At 40.9% G+C, this 23,903-nt stretch overlaps 1 long non-coding RNA gene across 1 annotated transcript; it reads right to left on the reverse strand.

The window, feature by feature from the left end:
• Positions 1–15,606: 15,606 nt before the first annotated feature.
• LOC121141915 lies at positions 15,607–22,257 on the reverse strand. Its single transcript, XR_005878866.1, has 3 exons — positions 19,404–22,257; positions 17,523–17,684; positions 15,607–16,885 (listed from the first exon to the last, which is right to left on the reverse strand). It is a non-coding gene; the product is annotated as an uncharacterized LOC121141915 (long non-coding RNA).
• Positions 22,258–23,903: the final 1,646 nt, after the last annotated feature.

Raw genomic sequence — 23,903 nt, forward strand, 5'->3', positions numbered from 1 at the left:
AAAGGGAAATTTTCTTGTGTGGGAATGCTAAGGATGAGCGTACAGGGTTTGTTTCATTGCCTCTGACAAAATAATTTCCCTTGTGGTTCTTTAAAGAATCATAACTTGTCTGTCGCACTCACGGTGAGATCCGTTATAACTTTTGCTAGTGTCCCTGAAATTCTCACTGGCTCCTTGAGAAGCAGTCTAGAAATCATTAATGTTTATGCATTATTATCCATTCAAATGTACACTTCTTGTTTCTCTTCAAAGGATCATTTACCCCAATTTTTAACTTAAAAATACTGAAGAGTATTTTTAATCTTAGATCCATTAATTCAGAGGTCCATCACCAGTTTGCTTCAGAATGAGGGACATGATGATAATAAAGGAAGGCAGGGAGACCCAGTAGATTGGATTCTAACTCTGTCTAGTAAACAAACCAGCGGAGCTGTCACATTTGTCACTCTGCACCAGTGGACTGACTCCTTCACCGTAAAAATACAGAATAACAAGAATGTGTTTTATATATCAGATTTTTATCCTTTCAAGTCCAATTGGCTTTTATGGTTGCTGATATGAATGAACATATATTCCTTTAGGTCAAGAAATTATTTTGAAATATTGTTTTTTTCAATTAATAATACGATCTTAGGTTTTATATGCCAAAAAACCAATAAATTACTTCATAAGGCACACAAATTCATTATCTACTGTTGCATGAAACTGAAACAACCTCCATATACATAAAATCTGCAAAGGAATTTATTTCAGGAGGGCACTAGCTGATTAATAGTGTTAAGCTCAAAAAGGCAGAAGAAGATAACAACCCAATTCAGGCAAAAGTGTAGCACATGTATGCTGGAGAAAAATAAATGTCACATAGAAACTATATCTGGAATTCAGATCACATTCTCATGCACCCCAAAACAACATTAAGAGCAGTGCATATGTGTGTGCACATGTTTGTGTGTGTGCGTGTGTGTATGTGTGTGTGTGCATGTGTGTGTGTGTGTGTGTGTGTGTGTGTGCCATCTTACTCCAATTAAACGTCCCTTTCTCACATCAATTAGCCCTGGCTTGAAGGTTAATCATATGATTTACAGGACTGTTGGAGGAATAAAGGGTAGTGGGACTCTGACAGGGAAAAAGGACAACATTTTTAAGTATGAATTACAAAGATTCGTCTGGAATGAAGTAAGGGTAAGTTAAGAGAAAGTCATTCAAAAATCACGTGTTTACATTTTCTCGTGCCTGCATGCGTGCTTATGTGGGAGCTCCTGTGTATGCTAATATGTACATGTGGGGTGTGTGTGTGTGTGTGTGTGATGAGAGAGAGAGAGAGAGAGAGAGAGAGAGAGAGAGAGAGAGAGAGAGAGAGAGAGAGAGGGAGAGGAGAGGAGAGAGAGAAGCCATTCACTGGAGATTGTGTTTGAAGCCTGGGAAAAGTCAACTAAAAAAATTCCTACTCACAGAGCCTGTAACTAAACACCGCAGGTTTCCTAAGGTTGGCACTGTTCCTCAGGGGTTTGCAGCAGACAGATGGGAGATGGACACAGCAGTGCTTGCATTTGTTAAAGTTTAGCCCAGGCACCAGCGGATCTGTTTCCATTGTGGAAAACATGGAGACAGTGGCATCCGCTATCCCCTTAAGCACTAACTGTGGGAACAACTTGGAGGGTGGGAAAGTCCCTCAAACATGGACCAGAAAGAGAAGTCTACTTTGACACATGACTCTTTTTGCAAAGGAAAATACATGAATCTGAAGAGGAATGTAAATTAGACATTTTGAGGCAGGGTCACGTGAGCTCTTTGCTGTCCTCAAAGGCCCTGGATATGTGTGCAGGATTGACCAAAGGAGTTTTATAAAACCATGATGGATTGTAGTTGACTCTGTAAATATTGAAAAGGACACAGCAAACTCGTATGTGTATAGATTCTTGAAATTTTCAGGGTTTACAGTGCTCTTATGAGGATAATAATCAGTGAAATTTATGCAAGTCATTTGACAGACATTTAAGATACTAGTAATGTCTTATTGAAAATGTTTACACTTTTTCTGGGGGAGGCAGTTTCTTTTACTATTCATGTAATGCTTAGTTGGTTAGAGTAAGAAACAAGAAAATAACAAGAAAAGAAACTCAGGAGACATAGGTGGCTATGTTAATTGGAATGATGTTGTCACAACCTTAGTAGTTACTGATCTCTACTCATGCAATGTTGCTCCATATCCTAGCAGTGTGGGTCTTAAGATGAGATCTATAATCATGATAAATCATAAGATGCCACTGGGGACAGAAAGAGTTAGGAAGGAATCACTAGACTGCATGTTGTAAATATGCATGTAAGATCTTTGCATAATGCAGATGACATAGATTTAAATTAAGTGACTTTTAAGAACATTGATTGCTGATCTGATAAACTATGATTATTAGGACCTGTTGTGCAAAGATCCATTTTTAAAATGCATACTGATCTATAACAAAAAATTCTTAGGAAAAATACAACTTCCTACATGCTGAATAACCACTGTTAAACATCTTGGCTAAGAATGCATTTTAAAATTAGGAACCATTTAAGCTCTAAAGGGTGTTAGTATTTGGGCATCTGTACTGGCCTGTCCTTGGGGTTCTGACAGGATACACCCTCAGCTGCAGTCACTAAGAGCACCACCTGTGCACATTCACTTTTAAAGGACCCTGCCCACATCCCATCTTCTTTCTTTCTCCCCCTCTGTCTCTCTCTGTTTCTGTCTCTGTCTCTCTCTCTCTCCCTCTCTTTTCTCTCTTCTCTCTCCTATCCCCCACTGCTCCAGTCCCCAAAGGCCGCTTCCCTCTCTTCCCCCCCAACCCCTCTTTTCCCCCTTCCCCCCTTTCCCCTTTTTATGGTCCTTTCTCTAGGAAAAACTCCTCCACATGAACTCTGCTGCATAGCATCTTTCTCTCTCCCACAACCTTTTAAAAATTACAACACAGGATGTGTGCATGTGTGTATTGTACTGGGTATTGATGCTAGGGACTACTCAACCTAGGTAAGTGCTCTACCATTAAGATATACCCTTAACCTTAAAAAAGAAAAAAGAAAAATGAGACTTCAATTCATTGTCTTCCTGCCTATGCTTCTTAAGTAGCGGAGATTGAAGACCCATACCATGAGACCGGCCTGGTCCTGATTTCTTACAGGGTTTTGTGACATAAAAATGAAAGGGAAAATAGAAAATGCCCTTTCCTTGCCAATGGCTGATGAGACTTCTTGCTGGCTTGAATGATAACACATCCTTGGGCACAGTGGAAGCCCCTTGAATGTGCGAACTAGAATAGGTTTTAAAACACTGGCATGCTTTGCTTGATGAGCGAGGGATGAATTACAGGTAATCGCATGTCATTACCAGGAAGGACACTTCTCGGTCCAAACAAAAAGACTTCAGATATCAGAAATGGAAAAAAATGTCTTCTCAAGGAAAGAGTATGTATACAGTGTTTGCCATGGTCATGTCATTTGACAGATCTCATCCTCTTTGGTGAAATAATGGCCACTTGAGAAACTACAGCAGTGCGTTTCCTAGAAGCAGCTTGTTAGATTCTTGACTTCCTTTCAGAAAGGACCTCTGCAACGGCCACATGCAAGGTGACAAGTATCACATGACATGCTTTAACAGACCACTCACTGCTGACCTCTAGTAATGGCCAACCATGGGTCTGGCAATCAACGTTTTCAGTCTCTTTCCCACCCGCGTCCTCTGAAACGCTTAAGAAGGAACCACTACTCTGCCATGCTGGCCCCTGAATGTTATCAACAGTGGTCATACCTCCTCTAATAAATCTCCTACAAAAATGTCAACTCTTTCACGACCTCCCTCGAGCCCCACCCCTGAAATGTTTCAGAGTATCTGAGAAACAGAAAAATTTTACATTTGAAAGATAGCACTAATTAAATTAAAGTGATTAATTCAGTGTCACATTCATTCAATTTTTATAAGATTGAAACTTTGGACACTATTTTTGTTGTTGCACTAAGGCTTAATCGCAGGGCTCTGAAAACACTAGGCAGGCACTGCCCCATCTACACCCTCTACCCCTGCTTCTGACATTAATACATTCTCTTTTAATTTTTGATCCAAGGTTTACTTGTGTTGCTAAGACTGACCTTGAACTTGTGATTCTTCTGTATCAGCCCCGAGAGTACCAGACATATACCACCAATCCTAGTGGAGAAGTGGAGTTGACTATCTTTCTAAAACTTGATTCTCTTCCTTCTGATGCAGACTTTCTGTCTTATTTTTGTAGGCATCACACTTTAAGGGAAATTGCTCCTGTCGATCATTTTCTTGCTTTGGTGTGAGAACCACATTTCTGGGGCTGCAGTAGTCCTGTTTCTTTCCCTGATAGCTTCTCTCCAGACTTCAACTGAGATGTTGGGAGAGGCTAGAGGAGTCTAACTCCCTAGAGGGAAAGGTCACTGTTTCACAGAAAGTCTGTGAAGATGATGATCCCTTGCCAGTCAGCCTGAACAACATGATATTATTAAGGGATGCGTAAAACCCAGCCTGTCCTATGAGCTAAGCCTCCTCCCCACCCACCTTCCTATCCACCAAATGCAGAAAAGGAATGGGGGTTAAAGTTGTGACATTCTCTATCAGTAAAAACAAACAAAAAGGCTGAATCATCACAAATATATCTATATGGGTTAATCTCAGGAGGCAAATGCCTCAAGTTTAAACCTGTTTTAAAGGGTAGATGAACTCCAAAAGATGCCTTCGTTTCTCCGGAGCCAAAACAAATGCCTCGTGCTGTGTCAATGTTTGCACTTGTATGAAATTCTCACCTGCTTTTAAAGCAGCCCGGGGCCCCCAGCTGGCATGAGTACGGGATGGGAAGCATGACTGAGCTATCTTTCTCAGGTCACTGAACTCGGTAATTACTGAAGGATCAACATTCATGCCAACAGTCATGACCTCTCTTGGGGTTCCGTGGCGGTGTGCACTTTTACTGCCATTTCTCTTTGCCACCTGCCCTACACATGATCTGCCGCTTTGTGTGTGTGTGTGTGTGTGTGTGTGTGTGTGTGTGTGTGTGTGTTTCTTTGTCATAGTATCTTTTTTGTTCCAAATGTTGATTTGCCAAAAAAAATTATTTTAAACCTACAATCACCTCCAGCATTTTAGATGTTCAATATAAAAAAGATTTTGACAGCCTTGGAAAAGACATCATTTATTAAGAAGCCCACGGATCGCAAATGACCTTAGTAAAGTAAGTATAATACGAACTACAGAGCTTTCCTACATCATTGTACAAATTAATTTCTTTGCCTGGTGGACTTTCGTTGGATACTTTCATAGTGCAGATCGTGTTTGCAAAGGTATGTGTGTAGGTGCTTGGGATCTTAGCCTTATGGACTGGTGTTGCCTCAGATAGGCTCTACTGATTTACCAGGATAAGGGTTTATAGTGGGGCTCCACTGACATTGGCTACAATTCAGTCATATTGATTCTTCAATATTTTAAGCATATAAAGGGATCTCCAAAATAAATGTCTGTCAGTCACTAAATAATAACTCACTGTTCATTCAGTGCACCTTCTTTCAAGTTCCACAGCCACTGGGGGAATCTAGCAAGTGGGATTCATTTTCCCCACCTGAGTGGTGACGGAGTCTAATTTAAAGATTTGCAGAGCTCCTGCTGTTGTTTCTCCCACACTGGTAAGACATTACTTCTCACACTCCACACAGGCACAGCAGTGAGTTCACTCCCAACACCACAGGGAATAGATTCTGTTTGAAGTTGACGCCCAAACAGTGCTTTCAGGGTGTGGGTTCCATTCTGCATACAAAAGAGAAATCCTTAGTCTATGCTCGCAAAGTCTCTGTAATCCCCAGTGTCATTGGACAAGAGTAAGGACCAGGAAAGAGTGCCAAGAAAGTAGCATCATAGCTGGGAAGTTCTGCTTTGGTGTCCTACATCCTGCGGCTTTGGCCTCTTCTCAAATGAAAGGTATGTGGTTATTGCATCATACTTTGGTTCTGTGTAGATGATTTTTAAAAAATCTTTACTCAAAAAAATTAGTGTTTATATATGAATTGCCTTTTCAAAGGTTCATGAAGTGAAGGTGCGGTCCCTAGCTAGTAGTGTTACTTCAGGAGGTTATACAAACTTTAGGTTCTAGAGCCTAGCTGGAGGAAGTAGTGGCCTCTCTCTCTCTCACTCTGGCCCACCTCTGTCTTACTCTCTTTGCTTCCTGAATGGCATCTGGTTCATACTCCCTCATCATGAAACTCCAGTGAAGTCAGAGACTGTGGACTGAAGTCTCTGAAGCTATCAGCCAAAATAAATGGTTTAAGTTGTTAGTTTTGTCACAGCAAGGAATGCCTAATTCACTGACGATATCATCTGTTGCATCCAGAATTTAGTAGCGGGTAACAATGTAAAATGTTATTCTCGGAAATATTTGCATCACAATTAACTTCTGCAAGGAGAAGCTTCATTTGGCATCAACTAGTATATGGTAAGGAAAAGACAAGAAAAGTAAGGTGTTTGCTTGGACATGTGCTCCAATGTCACCTACATGGATAAGACAGACTCTATCTAGCTTCTGCTGTAGGTGGTAAGCCCACAGCCTGCAGTCAAACATCCCTTTGAGCTGACTAAGCTGTAGGTCACTGCCTGTCTCAACAGGGGTCCCTCTGTCTTCATGACACCTGCATCCTGATGGGCAAAAGGTGACAAAAGGAGCAAAAGGCTCATTGACAGGTAAGCCACTGCTCAGAGCTGCCTTCAAAGGTGGTTCACGCTTTGACTAGCTTGGATAATTACAGGTCAGCTTCTTCCTTGCTTATCGATGACAGAGGGCTGATGCAAGCTGTGACAGGAGAGACCTGAGGAATACAAGGTGCGAGGTGGCCTGTTTTCCAAAACCTCATTTGATGATGTTGTATAGAGAAACACAGCCAGAAAACAAATAGATCAGGAAAACAGTTACATAGATGTTTGGGAAGGGAAGAACCTAAATATGGAAATCTCAAGAGATTCTTCTGGAGGTCATCAGGAAGCAGGGTGATCAAAATAGTCTCTGGTTCACTTCCTGTCATTGTGAGTTCCTATTTGGGACTCTGGAGGAAGAGGTTAAGTGTTCAGTTCTATGAGTGAGGTAATACATTTGCAGTCACAAATTTGCAAACTGAAATGCTAAATTACTCCCAGATTTGAATTTTTCTTTTTTTTCCCAGACAAGGTCTCATGTAGCTCAAGTTAGCCTTCATCTTGTTATGTACCCTTTGCTGTCTTTGAACTCCTGATCCTCCAGTTTCTGCTTTTCACAAGCTGGCATGACAGAACCACACTACTGTGTCTCCCTAAGGCTTCACATAGTGAAATCTTAATGAATCTGTGGTTTGGTTTTATGTCACCGTACATGCATCTATAATACAAAAAAAAGAGCTTTTTCAAAGATTAACAAAATAATTTGATTTTGGGGGGTTTACAAATGTTCTCATATTCTTTATGTACTTTTCTCATTGCTGGGACCAAGTGCCCAATGAAAGACAAAGTAAGGGAAGAAAAGTTTATTCCAGCTTACAGCTAGAGGAGATACAGTCCATCAAGGCAGGGAAGGCACGGGGCAGGCTGGGAGTCTAAACCAGTGCTTCACATTGAATCTGCAACCAAGAAGCAGGAAGAGATGAACTTTAAAGTCTAGCTAGTTTCCCTTTATAAATCCAATCTAGGACCCCAATGACAAAGAACATTCTGCCCATAATTAATGTGGGTCTTCTTATCTCCTTTAGCTCAATCTACACTCCACCCCGCAGACATCCTGGAGATTTGTTTCCATGGTGATGATACATCCTATAGAGGTGACAATCAAGATCACACACTGTTTTATGTTTAGTAGCCATAGAACTGAGAATGATGACACAAAAAGGACACTAGACCTCGGTAGGCATATCCTAGACAACTTCAGGAAAAGGTCAGATTCTCTTGTAACACAAGATATCACAAGAGATGTAACATGGCTTCCTAAGGAACCCAGGATGTAATGGTCTTCTTAGGAAGCACTGGCAATCAGAGCATGGACCTTAGGACAGTGCCAATGCTTACTGTGTAAGGGAGGACCAACTTTGAGTGACTATACTAGTATCAGCCCCAAATGCTATTTTTGATAAACTGATTCTTCCTCAAGGTAAGTGTGGTAGTTTGAATGCAATTGACCCCATAATCTCACAGGGAATGGCACTATTAGGAGGTGTGGCTTTGTTGGAGTTGGTATGGCCTTGTTGGAGGAAGTGTGATACTGTAGGGGTGGGCTTTGAGGTTTTCCTATGCTCAGGACACCACCCAGAATTTCAGTCAACTTCTTCTTACCTGCAAGATGTAGGACTGTCAGCTACTGCTCCAGAACCACATCTGCCTGCACGCTGCTGTGCTCCCTGCCATGATGATAATGAACTGAACCTCTGAAACCGTAGGCTAGTCGCCTTAAGGAAATATTTTATAAGAGTTGCCATGGTCATGGTGTCTCTTCACAGCTTCAGGAACCGAAAACACTAAGTATTCAGCATTTTTTCCTTTTTTTATTGATAAACAATTATTTTACATGTCAATCCCTCCATTCCCTCTCCCACCCATCCTCCCATGCCCCTACCAACTCCCCAAGTCCCCCATCCACTCCCCAAAGATGGTGAGGCCTTTCATGGGGCATCATCAAAGTCTGTCACATCATTTGGGGGAAGGGCCTAGGCCCTCCTCCATGTATCTGGGCTAGAATAATATCCCTCCTTAGGGAATGAGCTCTCGAAGTCCCTTTGTGCAATAGAGATAAACACTGGTTCCACTGTTATAGTTCCCATAGACTGCTCAGACCCTCTAACTGGCACGCACATTCAGAGGCATGGTTACATCCAATGCTGGTTCCCCAGCTTTACAACTGGGGTCCGTGTGCTCTCACTAGGTCAGGTCAGCTGGTTCTGCAGGTTTTTCCAGCACAGTCTTGACTCCTTTACTCACCCCTCCTCCCTTTCTACAACTGGACTCCAGGAGTATGGCTCCATGCTTAACTGTGGGTGCCTGTTTCATCAGCTACGGGATGAAGGCTCTAAGATGGCATTCAAAATTTTAGCACATCATATTTGCATCTAGAGGCAGCTTGAGCCAGTATTTAAAGTGGAGAGCAGGAGATGAAGAACTACAAGCATTCAAAATAGCCTAGTGAAGAAGCATGGGCAATGAGACAGGACTCAACTTGAACTTACTTTGTCACCTTTCAAGCTCTGAAAGTGGGACAATGTAGGCAATCATCCTGAAGCCCAGTTTTCATATCTGTATTCAGGGGATAATAATTATTATCTTCGCCTTCCAGACCCCACCCCCAGCATGCCCAGCTTCAGGTGAGCTTGGGTCCTCCTGGGACCCCGCCCCTGCCCATCACCCACTCCCTCAATCTTCCAGGGACACCCTCCTGGCATTGAGAGGACCAACCCACACAAGAAATATGGCAGTCCTTGCAGACCCTGCCCTCCAGCATGCCCAGCTTCAGCATCATGAAAGGAGACCAGTGAAGACAGAAAGACCCCACCTGCACTTACTGGAAGAAGAGATTAGAAGAAGACAGAATAATAACACACTCAGCAATAGAAAGACCAATATGTAATTGGGTTACCTTACTTAGGATGGTTTCTTCTAGTGCCATCCATTTGCCTACAAATTTCAAGCTTCCATTGTTTTTTCTGCTGAGTAATAGTCCATTGTGTAAATGTACCACCTTTTCTCTATCCACTCTTCAGTTGAGGGACATCTAGGTTGCTTCCAAGTTCTGGCTATTACAAATAATGCCGCTATGAACATACTAGAGCAGATGTCCTGGTTGTATGAATGTGCATCTTTTGGATATATGCCTAAGAGTGGAATTGCTGAGTCTTGTGGTAGATTGATTCCCATTTTCCTGAGGAATCTCCATACTAATTTCCAAAGTGGGTGTACAAGTTGGCACTCCCACCAACAGTGGAGGAGTGTTCCCCTCTCTCCACATCCTCTCCAGCATAAATTGTCTTCGGTGTTTTTGATTTTAGCCATTCTGACAGAGTAAGATGGTATCTCAAAGTTGTTTTGATTTGCATTCCCCTGATGGCTAAGGATGTTGAGCACTTTCTTAAGTGTCTCTTGGCCATTTTAGCCTCCTCTGTTGAGAATTCTCTGCTTAGTTCTGTACACCACCTTTTAATAAGATCCTTTGGTGTCTTGGAGACTTGCTTCTTGAGTTCTTTGTAAATTTTGGAGATCATCCCTCTGTCAGATGTGGACTGCCTTTTTTGTCTTGTTGACTGCATCCTTTGCCTTACAGAAGCTTCTTAGTTTCAGGAGGTCCTATTTGTTAATTGCCGATCTCAGTGTCTGTGCTACTGGTGTTATGTTCAGAAAGCAGTCTCCTGTACCAACTCGTTGAAGACTATCTCCCAGTTTCTCTTCTAATAGGTTCAGTGTGGTTGGATATATGTTGAGGTCTTTGATCCATTTGGACTTAAGTTTTGTGTAAGGCGGTAGACATGGGTCTATCTGCAGTCTTCTGCATGCCAATACCCAGTTAAGCCAGTGCCATTTGTTGAATATGATTTCTTTTTTCCATTGTATAATTTTAACTTCTTTGTCAAAAATCAAGTGTTCTTAGGTGTGTTGGTTAAAATCAGGGTTTTCAGTTTGGTTCCATTGGTCTACCTGTCTACTTTTGTGCCGATACCAAGCTGTTCTCATGATTATAGCTCTATAATAGACCTTGAAGCCAGGGATGTTGATGCCTCCTGCAGTTCCTTTATTGTATAGGGCTGTTTTGGCTATCCTGGGCCTTTTGTTTTTCCATATAAAGTTGATTATTGTTCTTTCAAGGTCTGTGAAGAATTGTGCCAGAATTTTGATAGAGATTGCATTGAATCTGTAGACTGCTTTTGGCAAGATTGCCATTTTTATTATGTTTATCCTACCAATCCAAGAGCATGGAGAATTTTCTGGTATCCTCTTTGATTTCTTTCTTTAAAGACTCAACGTTCTTGATATACAGATCTTTCACTTCTTTGGTTAACATTATCCCCAGATATTTGATGCTTTTTATGGCTACTGTAAAGGGTGATGTTTCTCTGATTTCTTTCTCAGCCACTTCATCATCTGTATATAATAGGGCCACTAAACAACCTATGGGAACCTGGGTAGTAGATCAGTGTTTATCTGTGGCATACAAATGGACTTTGTGTGTCCATAACACAAAGAGGGATACTCTCTCAGCCTGGACTCTTAGGGGAGTGCCTGGACCCTGCCCTGAGTGAAATGTCAGACTCTAGATATCCTCTATGTGGAAGGAAGTGGGGATAGGGTGGGAGGCTAGGGGGGATGGTGGGGAGTGCAGGAGGAGTGGAGGGAGAGGGAACTGGGATTGACATGTGAAACAAGCTATTTAAAATTAAAGTAATAAAAAAGATAATAAAGAAAGACCAATATGACTCCATGAGAATCTAGAGACCTAGTCCAGCAAGACCTGAAAACCATAACATAGATGAAACAGATGAGACAGACATTAAAAATAGTTTTATGAAGATGATAGAGACCCTCAAAGAGGAAATGAGGAAATCCCTTAAAGAAATAGAAGAAAAAAACAAACAAAAAATACATGAAATGGAGGAAAAGACCAACCAAAAAATTCAAGAAATAAACAAATATCTTAAAGAATCTAAAGACTACCAAGAAAAAAACAACAAAACAACTGAAGGAAACAACTCAAACAGTTGAGGGATTGAAAGCTGAAATAGAAACAATAAAGAAAACACAGAATGAGGGGATGCTGGAAATAGAAAAGCTGGGTAAATGATCAGGAACTACAGATGCAAGTATAACCAATAGAATACAAGAGATAGAAGAGAGAATCTCAGGTGTTGAAGACTCATTAGAGGATATACAGTCATCAACCAAAGAAAATCTTAAATCCAACAATTCCCTAACACAAAATATCCAGGAAATATGGGATACCATAAAGAAGCCAAACCTGAGAATAATATGTATAGAAGAAGGCAAAGAAATACAGCTTAAAGATAAAGAAAACATATTCAACAAAATCATAAAAGATAACTTCCCTAACCTAAAGAAGGATATTCCTATGAAAATACAAGAATCTTACAGAACACCAAATAGACTGGACCAGAAAAAGAAGTCTCCTCACCACATAATAATCAAAACATAAAACCTACAAAATAAAGGGAAAATATTAAGAGCAGCTAAAGAAAATGGCCAAGTAACACATAAAGGCAGACCTATCCGAATTACACCCAACTTCTCAATGGAAACTATGAAAGCCAGAAGATGGATGCCAGCCCAGACTACTGTATCCAGCAAAGCTTTCAATTACCATAGATGGAGAAAACAAAATATTCCACTACAAAGCCAGATTTAAACAATACATATCCATGAATCCAGCCCTCCAGAAAGTGCTGGAAGGAACACTTTGACCCAATGAAGATAACTACACTCACAAAGACATAGGCAATAGATAATCCCACTTTACCAAACACCAAAAGAAAAAGAGGAGAACTTACACATAATAACACCACTACCAATAAATATAAAACAAACAAGAATCATCAATCAATGGTCATTAATATCCCTCAATGTCAACGGTCTCAACTTGCCTCTAAAAAGACACAGAGTAGCAGAATGGATACGAAGACAGAACCCATCCTTCTGCTGCATACAAGAAACACATCTCAGCATCAAAGACAGACATTACCTCAGAGTAAATGGTTGGGAAAAGATTTTCCAATCAAATGGACCCAAGAAACAAGCTGATGTAGTAATCCTAATATCTAACAAATTAGACTTCCAATTAAAATCAATCAAAAGAGATGAAGAAGGACATTTCATATTCATCAAAGGAAAAGTATATCAAGATGAAGTCTCAATTCTGAACATCTGTGTCCCAAATACAAAGGCACCCACATTCATGAAAGAAACATTACTAAAGCTCAAATCGCACATAAAATCTCACACACTAGTATTAGGAGACTTCAGCACTCTGCTTTCACCACTAGACAGGACCTCCAGACAGAAACTTAACAAAGAAACAAAAGAACTAATAGAAGTTATGACCCAACTGGGTTTAACAGACATCTATAGAACATTGCATCCAAACATTCTCAGCACCACATGGAACCTTCTCTAAAATTGATCACATAATTGGAAACATAGCAAACCTCCACAGATACAAAAAACTTGGAATAATTATTATCTTCAGGGTCACTGTGAAGTTTACATTAGATTAGGTGTGGTACATGCAGGATATAATTAGTACAAAACAGTATTGTGTCTCTTATTGCTTATGGGCAATCTAGGTTGAATTTTTTTATTACTTGACAATATTGTGAATTCATCATTTTGACATAAGAGGATAACACTACCTTGAGAAAAATGGCTTTCTCCATCTCATTTGATTGGCCTCCTAGAGATAGCTTTTTTCTTTGCTTTGACACTGATACAATCATATTCTCAACCTCTAAGATTCATGGCTTGTGTTTTACATTTTTATATGCCGTGATTCATACACCATTATATTTTCAAAAATAAATAGCATTAGCATAAAATCTTCTTTTACTGGTAAATTTTAGCTCTAGAAGAATGTTTCTAGTTGTCAGCATACTCTTCCTGACCCATCTTGTCAATATGTACTTAATTATCTATGTGAATACTATGATAAGAATCTGTGTGGTGAAGCCCTCTGATTAGAAGTCCTTATTAGTAGACAGATGTTATACTTAACAGCAGAATGATGTTGAAGCAGGTATGAAGCCCTGCATTTAATTCAAAGCATCAACCGAACACATGGACCTCTCTCTAAAGGTAACATTCATCTTACCTCCATTACAGCTCCCCAGTGTGTTTCCTGACATGCTTGCTCATTAATATTACTGTATTACACATGAAATATGATTTTTCACTTGAATGATTAGACACAGACTTTGTGACTAGAGCAATATAACTCAGGAATGGTAAATCGCTACTATCCTCTTAAAATGACCACCTAGGAAACGGGTGGAATGGGAACACAAATTAAACAAGGTAACCCTGGCTCAAAGAGACACTGTACGAATTGTTGCTTATAACAGCTCAGTGTGTGTATTTCTAAGTAATAGGAAAGTGGATAAGGGCCATGACACCACAAAGAGGACCACGAGATGGGAGACAAGGGAGGATTTTAGGGGAGGTGATGGGGAAGATAAAATTTATGGCTATTGAAGTGCAAGGAGACGTTCTGGATGCATCAGGGAAATGGAAACAGGGTGAGGAGGTAGGAGAGAAGATGGGACTTGGGGAACAATAAAAACAAAGTGTATATGGAAGTGTTATAAAGAAACTGACTACTTTGTAAGCTGATTTTTAAATTAGTTAAACAAACAAATAAATAAAATAATCACTTGGTTGCTGACACATTATCAGTGTAGTAAATGGCCCCAGATGTTTCCTGGCACTGGGGTCAGATATGGGTTCAAGCACAAGTTCACAAGAACTGCTTGCGTGAACCTGGGAAATCAGTTATGCTTTAGGAGCCTGAGCTTCTCGGCCTGCTAAAATAGGATGAATACTTCCACGTGATGTTGTAATGTGTTGGGAGAATGCACACAGGGCGTGCAGACCTCCTCCTGGTACATAGTAGTTGCTCAAGTCATAACTTCATAAATTCCATTTCCTCAGCTTTACAATTGATCACACCACTGGGCAGGGCTAAGAAGGGAATGCCAGTGATGAGCAAATACAATGAGAGGACTTGGGAGAGTGCCATCCTTAAAGAGAGAGCATTCAAGGGAAACAGATGTCCCATCCACATGTGAAGCACATGTGATGTTAACCAAACCGTGCAGGATGGGGATCGTGACTCGCATGAAAGTGTCAGCTTGAGCATAACACACTTCACATTGTGATCACACCACCACTATTACTCTTTTAATATAAATTTATATATGTCAAAGCTACTTTTGTTTGGCATAGAATGTCCTTAGAAGATGCTGGAACATCAGAGGAATAAGCAACAAAAGAAACACCAGATACTTTGAATAATGTCACAAATAAAAATTTTCTGCTACAAATAAGACTCTCAAGAGTTTAAAGAGATAAGAGAGAAATCAGATGATATTTGTGAACCATACATCTGTGAGTCACTGACACCCAGACTACACAAACTTCCCACAACTCAAGAAAAAAATAGCTGAATTTAAGAATGAGCAAAGAATTGGAATAGATTTTTTTCCAATCTAAAATGGACGATTAGCATAGAAGAAAAACTATTGAGCATGGCTAGTTGTTAGTGGAATTGTCACTGAAGCCATAATGAGAAACACATTCTTATGTACTAAGGTGACCATCACACGAACAAAACACAATCTTAAAAACAAAAGGAAAACATGGAAGGAAAGAAAAGTAACCAGTGGCAGCGAGTCTGTGGAATGTTTTAGATACTTCTACAGTCATTTCATAAAATAATTGGGGGCTTCCTCACAAAACTAACTCCACTGCAACTCAGGAATTCCACTTCTACATTTATTCTCAAGGAAAACATAAATAGATGCCCATTCATAAACTTCTGTCACACTGTACATAGTACCCCCAAGTAGAAATAATCTGAATGTTGATGGCCTGGGAAAAACAATACCAAGGCGTATTTACATAAGATAATAATAGTTAAAAATACACACGCTATGCCAGGGTTAAATCTTGAATACTCTATATTGAATGGAAGAAGACTATCACGCAACATGACAGATTGTGTAGGCTACATTGTAGAACTCAAAATCCCATATGCATAGCATAGTGCACCTAGTCTTGAAGGGTTTGAAAATAGGGGTATTAAGGGACAGACAATTCCTCCAGGGATTGATGAGACAGTTGAACTTAGATGTAGGCTGTGTTTACAGAACTCTTGGGGTATATCAAACCCTGGTGAGTTTTGTTTTACATAATTTTATTTTAAAAGAAAACAGGAAGATTTCAACTTTACACCATTGCCGTGCTTGAAAAAAAAGATTAAATCTTCTTGAGGCTATTCTCCTGTTTCATGTGAAGACGTTATTCTCTGTGTTCTCAGAGACCTTACACATGTCTGTGAATTCTGTTCTCTTCTCCGTGCCTCCTGTCTACAAGACCCCTCCCCGTCACCATCATCCTCCTTGGTTTAAATAGCGCTAATTCTGGCCTTTCCTCTCCATCTTGACATCTTGCCCATTGCCCTGATATGGTCATGATTTCATCCTTAGAAAAATCCTAATACTCTAGATGTTTATTGGTTGTTTTCCTAATATGTTACATTCCGACTCCCCACCCATTTCTCTTCTCTATTCTTTCCCTTTCCTTGTATGATTAAGTCCCTATGTAGTCTAACATACTAGTTTTATGTTTTGGTGTCATTTGTTGATGAGTCTCCTCCTTGAACTCTGTTTTCTCATTCTGATCTGGACTAGTTGTTTGGTTATCTCTCAGAAGTTCTTATGGGCCTTTCTTGATCTTTACCTTGGGAATTCCTTTAGTTTCTCTGGCCATGGGCCCTAACTTCCTGAATTGCTTGTCTTGGTTTGGAACTCACACACAGCATTTTCCCAGAAAAATAATGTGTCCAGGAATGAGAGGGAGCAGGCAGAGATGAATGACTATTTTGACATTGTTGTTAGTGTCTGAACATGTCTTTAGTTTGCTCTCATAACTGATTGCTAATTTGGTTTGGTGTAGAGTCTATGTTAGTACCTCTTTCCCTTAAGAGATTTAAACACTTTATCTATTGAATTGTAGCTCCTAGAGTTTGGTGGGAAGTCTCAAATCATGGTCTATGCAGTTCCTTCTTGGCAAACTTTCATGGTACTGTTTGTCTCTGTGTTTCCTTTTCATTCACTGCCATGCCTGCAAATGAATAATTTAGAATTTGTGCTCCAAATATTGACTAGGTTCTCCCAACAAGCAGGAACCATCTTAGACCTTATAGGTGGAGTTCTATGAAATTTTCTTTATCATTTCCTAATATTTCTTACCCTTCTGTCTCTATTTGCTCCATTTATGTAGTCCCTCCTTTCTATTTATGTATATTCAGGAGTGTCCAATTTTCTCACCCATTTAATGACTTATTTTAAATTTCCTTTCCTAGTCATCCTTTCTCTCAATAATTGTCTCAAATCATCTTCAAGTCTTATTTTTTAAAATGCCACCTTTTCTCTACTTGATTCATATTAAGTAGAGAAATAATAATAGTGAAATTTAAATCCTTTCTCCCTTTTATCTTGTTCCCTTTTAAGGGATTTCCTCCATGCATTGGATTCCATTTGTAATGGTGATAATTTTCTTAAGTAACTGGTTATCACTCTACTTCATATTGAAAGCCTGACAGGTAAATGGTTAGCTAAGGGTGAGGGTAGTGGCAGCACATACTTCTCTAGGGACAATAAATCTGATTCTCCTGTCTCCTGCCAACTGGGATATTTATCCAGCAGCCCCAGACCTGCATCCTCTAGGAGAAGGACAAGGGGTGACTCAGGACTCTCACCATTTAGAATGCCAGTGATCTCCCAAGGCTTCATTTTCCATAGTAGTTTCTTTTACTGTTCACAGTCAGAGTTTCTGGTACCCTCCTATCCAGATCTTCATGGTACGGCAGTCTTGATGGTAACCTTGTCTCTCCCAGAGCCAGAGATGGAGAACAGACATGCTGTGTATGAGAGAAGCATTGATGCTATACCTCATGTCTGCAGTAGTTCATTCAACCCATCTGGGTCATTCACTTCCTCCCTCTGAGCTGCCTGGTACATCCAGGCCTAGAACCTGTTCAGAGACTTGTGCTCTGCTGCTGCCTGTGAGGTGGCCGAGTTACTGGAAGACAGCAAGTTGGGCGAATTACCACTCATGTGACAACGCCTCCCCCTTTTTGTCTGCCTCTTTCATTTTTTTGTTTTTATTGGGTTTAGGGAGAGAAGTAACATATGTCAATGACCATGTTTATTTTACTACTTCTGTGAAGGCATATTTTTTTTACTCAAACTGTTTAATCCCTTCCTTTATCATACCAAGTCTTCCAGATGTCCCAAAGCAATGACCCTTAGCTCACCACCAGTCTGTGAACTAAACAGAGAAGTCAGAGCTTCTAAGAGGGCAGGAAACAGAGAGCTGATGGCAGAGGTGGCCTGACCTCAGCCTGGGTTGTAAGTTTGGGTGCAGTCAGGAGTGACACTGGCTGGCTTGAGGCTGGAAGGCAGCTGGTGACTAATGATTCTTTTAAAATAAGAGTTCTTCTGGAAACTTAAAAGAATAAAGGCCTTGGAGTAATTGGCAGAGCCTAATCAAAAGAGATTCTCAGAAGCCCGACGCCTGAGGTAGCTGTGACCATAGCTAACAGGAAGGCATGAATTCTGTGTACTGTTTTCATGTGTCCATAAAGCCCCTGGAGACATACACTGGTTTCTGAACCCCAGTGTGAGGCGTAATCTTGATCGTCAACCTTGTTGGATCTAAAAATCACCTACAAGACCCAACTTGGACATGTCCAAGGGCATCCAGAGAGGTTTACCTGAACAGCTGGGAATGTGGGAGTCCTGGGATAGGGTCCCAGTCTGAATAAAATGAAGGCCAAGAACCAGCATTCACGTCTCTGCCTCCCTGGCTGTGGACACACTGTGATCAGATTCCTCACAATCCTCCTGTTCTGTCTCTTCCCCAACCAGGTGGTGGACTGTAGTCACTCAAACAGTGAATCACAATAAACCTTCTTCCCTTAAGCCCCTCTGTCAAGTGTTTTGTCATGACAAGAAATATAATACGCTCAGTTTCTTCAACTGTAAAATGGGATCATTAGTCGTTACTTCCTCCCCAGAGTTGTTGTAAAGATTAAATCTATGAATGACCTGTAGAGTTTAATGTAGTCTTAAGTGCATTAAACAAAGGAGGACGCTCACGTGCACACACTAATTGCTCAGTAACCCCCTTTTAACTAGGTGAATTAAAAGCATCGTAAGGGACTATCTGTTTCTTTTTAAGTTTAGTGTTAGTTTCTGTGGTTCACCAAAAAATAACCAAAGAACTGTTTTAATGGCTGCTTTTAGTTAGAATAATTAGCCACATTGTACTGCAATTGAAGAGACAACCACTTCCAAATCTCCTCCAATAACACCACCAGGTAGACAAATCATGACTGATTAACCAAGAGCTACGCTTTGTTTGGTCCAATAACATTTCTGCCCCAGGCATGTCTGCACAGTCTTCTAGGGACTCTGACTGATCAGCAAGGAACCTAAAGGCTGGTAATTTCTAATTTATAAACACTGCTTGACGTAGGCAGTTGGGCATTCTGCCATCCTGCTATGGCCTGAAATGGCCCAACCACTTTGCAGTGTGCTGAAAGCAATTTCAAATGACTTAATAACTCTTTACCTACCTCTCCACTGGGGTCCACAGATACCATTGGATGAAGGCCATCAAATGGCCTCAGGGACAAGGGGTTCAGGTTACAACTTCATGGGGTTTCCAGCTGAACAATGAGTATATTGTGAGAGTCCCATCTGTCAAAGTCATCAAAAGATAAAGAGGGAAATAATACAATTAAACCTTTAAGACACATTCATTTTTCTTTGGTTTTTCAAAACTGATCTCAATTTGGCAAGGTTCTTTTTGGCAAAGAAGCTAGAGATTGGCATTCTTTGATACAAATTGAGGTCTTATGGAAATCAAATTTCTGTATACAAAATGACAACAAAATGAAACAAATGGTATTGTGGACTCTGCCTAGAAACTGTGTCCTAATAAGACAGAGAATTAACTAGCTTAAGTTAAGCATAGTGTGTGTGTATGTGTGTGAACATGTAAATGTACACAGGTACACATGTATAGGTACACTTACTTGCACATGTGTGCATGTGAATGGAGGCCAGAGGTCAATCCTGGATGTAATTCCTCAGGAACTACATACTATTGTAGTGAGATATTCACCCCCACACACACCTGTAGCACTGACCACGCCCATTTGGGTGTGGTCACAGGTAGGACAAGATCTGGTGTTCCGACCCCAGTATGCTCTTTTGCTTCTAGTTGGGTCACAGAGGACAGCCTGGGTGGATCCTCGGAACTGGAACCTGTGGCAGTTACCTGCTTTTTTTGTAAGTGCACTCTCTCTGAATAAACTTCACTTAGGCTGTACTGAGTCTAGTGAATCTTGATCCCCAAGCAATATCTGGTGCCCAACATGGGGCATGAACCCACAACCCTGAAATTAAGAGTCTCATGCTCTGTCAACTGAGATAGCTGAACTGGCTTCCATCTTATTTTTTGAAACACATTCCCTCACTAATGTGAGCTTTGCCCATTTGGCTAGATTGGTTGACCAGGGAGTCTCAGGGATCCACCCAACTACATCTTCCCAAAACTGAGATCACAGGTATGCCAGCTGTTGCTTTTTTTACATGGGATGTGGGGTTTGAACTCAGGTCCTGTTGCTTGTACCAGTAAGCACTCTACTGGTTGAACTACCTTCCAGATCCTAAGCACTGTTTTGTTTGTTTGTTTTATTTCTAACAATAGTGTGAGAAATCAACATGTGCAGAAAAAGAACTGAAATTGTCCTTGGTGATGAAAGGACACAGCCCCCTCTTGTTGCTGTGACTTCTTACAATATCTCTGACAGGTTCCTGATCACCTCAGCAGGCCCTTTCTGCTCTAAAGAACTCATGGAAGCCCTGAAATCTCTCCTTCAGACTCATTGGCAGCAACCATCACTTCCTGCACTTGTGCTGTGTTGGGATTTTTCTCCATCTGCCAGATGTTTTGTCTATGGACAAGCCAAAGTCATCTCTTACCTTCAGCCATATGCAGGAGGCATGCTTCCACTACAAACAAGTCTTTCTGTGTCCCAGCAGGTTTTCTTCCCCAAGGCCCTTGGCCTAGGCTGCCAGACTCGATGAGTTGCCTTTGGACCCTGCCCAGCTTGCACACGCTGGGGCAATATGATATTGGTTGTGATTTCTCCACATCTGGTTGTCAGTGCAGTGGCAGAAATCATTATCCTTCCTTTCTCTTCTCTCTCCCCCACTTTCTTACATCAACTGGACAAGACACAATTTGAGGGTACAATAACTTCTTACTCTACTCAAAAATCCCTTATTGGATATTCGGGCCACCTACAACCTTGTCTGGGTCTAGAAGGGCATGGAATGGAAGGCAGACACACAGACATCTCTTAACAGCTCTAAATGTCGTCTTCTTCCTGCTGTTCTACCCCCATCAAGGTGCCTTAGGTTCAGGGAGAACATCATTTGTCTAGACAAAACCTTCAGCTTTCTCAAGAACCCAGCCTTAGGAAACTTCCAGACCCAAACAAGACTTTCACCCCAGAAACAAGCCAAGTCAATGCGTTTTCAAGAACTCAAGTAGAGTTCCTGAGCCATGTTTTGCCTGGTCCATACGATGGCATGGTTACAGGATATGATTACATAAGAGTCATATGAGAACTCCATTGATAATGACAATTAACTTGTTCTTTTACTTTTTTTCTTACTTGAATGATTGCAACAACTTCCCTGAGAAAGAAAAGGATTTTCTATGTACTAACCACACATGTCACACCCTGACATTTAATTGTGTTAATAATTGAAAGAGTCCTGGTCTTTGTAACATGTGTAATAGAGACACCAAGCCTGACTATGACAAAGGTAAGAAACTCTTTCTTAGCATTGATCTTGAGGACTCATCACACAGAAAAGCCAACTCCCTGGTTTTTCAGCTTAACTAGCAACTATCAACTGCACATTTGACCTCTTATATCACCCTCCACCCTCAAAAACACAAAGTAGCAGACTCAAGATGTCAATTCTGGGTTCCAGGTAATTTAATGTCTGTTGGGTGACTTAGAAGTCCAAAAGCAGGAGCTACGTTAATCTGTCCAGGTTTGGAAACCTGGCCAGTGTGTTTGCTCCAGCCCCACAAACTGTCTGTCCTACTTACTGCTGAATGAATCCATCCAGTGAAAGAAATGACTATTGAGCTGTGTCCTGTTGTAGTGCAGAGATCAAGAAATCAAACTTCGAATATAGGAGTCACCTCCAGTATTTGCACACACCCTCAGACTTTGCTCTTGGGTCTGTTATTCCCAGCTCTCTGGCTCCTCTACTTCACAACCTAGCCTTATATCCTCTGGTAGCTTTACATTTCTACTTGAACTTCTTTAATGTTTCTTAAGCTCAAGACTATGCTAGACTCTTGAGATGTCAGGAAAGATATTTCTTTTTTATTGGTCTCTCTCTTTCTCTCTCTCTCCCTATCATTCCTTCTTTTCTTTTTTTCTGTTTCATTTGTAGTCTGTATGGATAGTTGTCTGCTCACGTAGCTATTCACCATATGCATACAATACCCTGGTAGATCAAAAGAGGGCATCAGAGCTCCTTGGAATAGGATTTACATCAGTTATGAGCTGCCATGTGGGTGACGGGAATCAAACCAGAGTCCTCTAGAAGAGCAACTAGTGCTCCTAACCACTAAGCTATCTCCAGTTCCAGAAGAGATGTTTTTAAACAAAACTTGGCTTCCCTGAGCACCTGCAACCACTCTGTGCCACCACCATGGCCCAATCAGCTGTCATGAGCTCTTTTTCTTTTTTCCTCCTCCCACGGAAGGTAAGGAGGATTATGCATGAACTCCTGGAAGAAACATTTCAGCCCAAATGATTTTAACTTCAAATTGTTTGGTTTTGATATATAATCCAGCATGTCTCTTTGAAGTCTGTCCTGTTTATCAGTACATATTAGGAAATGACTCTCTTTACAGAGACCCATGGTTTTTGCTGCATTTGCTTTTCATGAAAGCATTAATATAAAATACAAACTAACATTTTAACAGTTCTGTTCACTTCCCTCATTTTATGTAATTGCTTGTGTGTTTTTGTGGATAAGCGTGTAGAGAAGCGTTCTATTTAGGCTGCTAGATTGGAATGGTAGAAAATGTAGGTACTGACATGGGCTTTAAAAACTCCTTTAGCTTTGCTCAACTTATGTCACTTCTTGTTTGTCTAAGAAAATCAATATTCATTTTCTTGTTTCATGTTAAATAGTTGAGATAAAACACAAAAGCAAGAAAATGCACCTGGTACAAGAAGTTACCATTCCTGACAGCACTTCATCTTTTTCCAGGCCCATATTGGCTGCTCTCCAGGCCCATCCATTCTCTAATGTAAGTGTTATAAATTGCTCTAAAGTGCCATAAAGCACAATAAACATAAATCAATATTTCTTGGTTAAAAACTTGGAAATGCTGATGGGGGCTCAGTTGATCAGAGGCATCGTGCATCTATCATGTCCCTCAGATATTTCTTCTTAGCAGCAGTCATTTCTGGCCTCAAGAATAACTCTTTGTTTTCCTCTCTGTCCCGAGTTCCCTGGACACTCACGGTGACACACCAGGATGGATGTGGGGAAGATCTCTTCCAGCAGTCTTAGCAAACCCCCATTCTTTTTCCTTTTGGCCTCTGAGCCTGGCAACTTCAGTAGAAATGCATGTCATGCTCAGACAGGGTTAGACCACTGGCTGGCAGTATATCAAGCTGCTCTGGGGCTAATTCCAGTTTGTCATGGGAGGAAAAAAAAACTATTCGTTTTTGTCTACGATTCAATAGAATAAGCAAACTTCTGCCTCTTTCCTTCTGCCTTTTGCAAATGTGACAACCAATCTGAGAAGAGCACCTGCAGGCAGGCAGCTTGATGGCAAAGCCCACCTGCCTGAATTCTGCCATCTTTGGCATGCGATCATTTGTTGTCCCCTTGGAGAGAAAGCCACATCACTCTCCTGGAAGTGACAGCTTACTCCCACAGCCAACTCGTGCTATTTGTGTGGCATTCTTGTTATTTATTTGCATCTCTGAAGGAATGATTGAACAGTTTTGTGGGCCCCTCCT

Source organism: Mesocricetus auratus, unplaced genomic scaffold, assembly GCF_017639785.1.
Source record: "Mesocricetus auratus isolate SY011 unplaced genomic scaffold, BCM_Maur_2.0 Super-Scaffold_100008, whole genome shotgun sequence".
In the NCBI taxonomy this organism is placed as follows: Eukaryota; Metazoa; Chordata; class Mammalia; order Rodentia; family Cricetidae; genus Mesocricetus; species Mesocricetus auratus.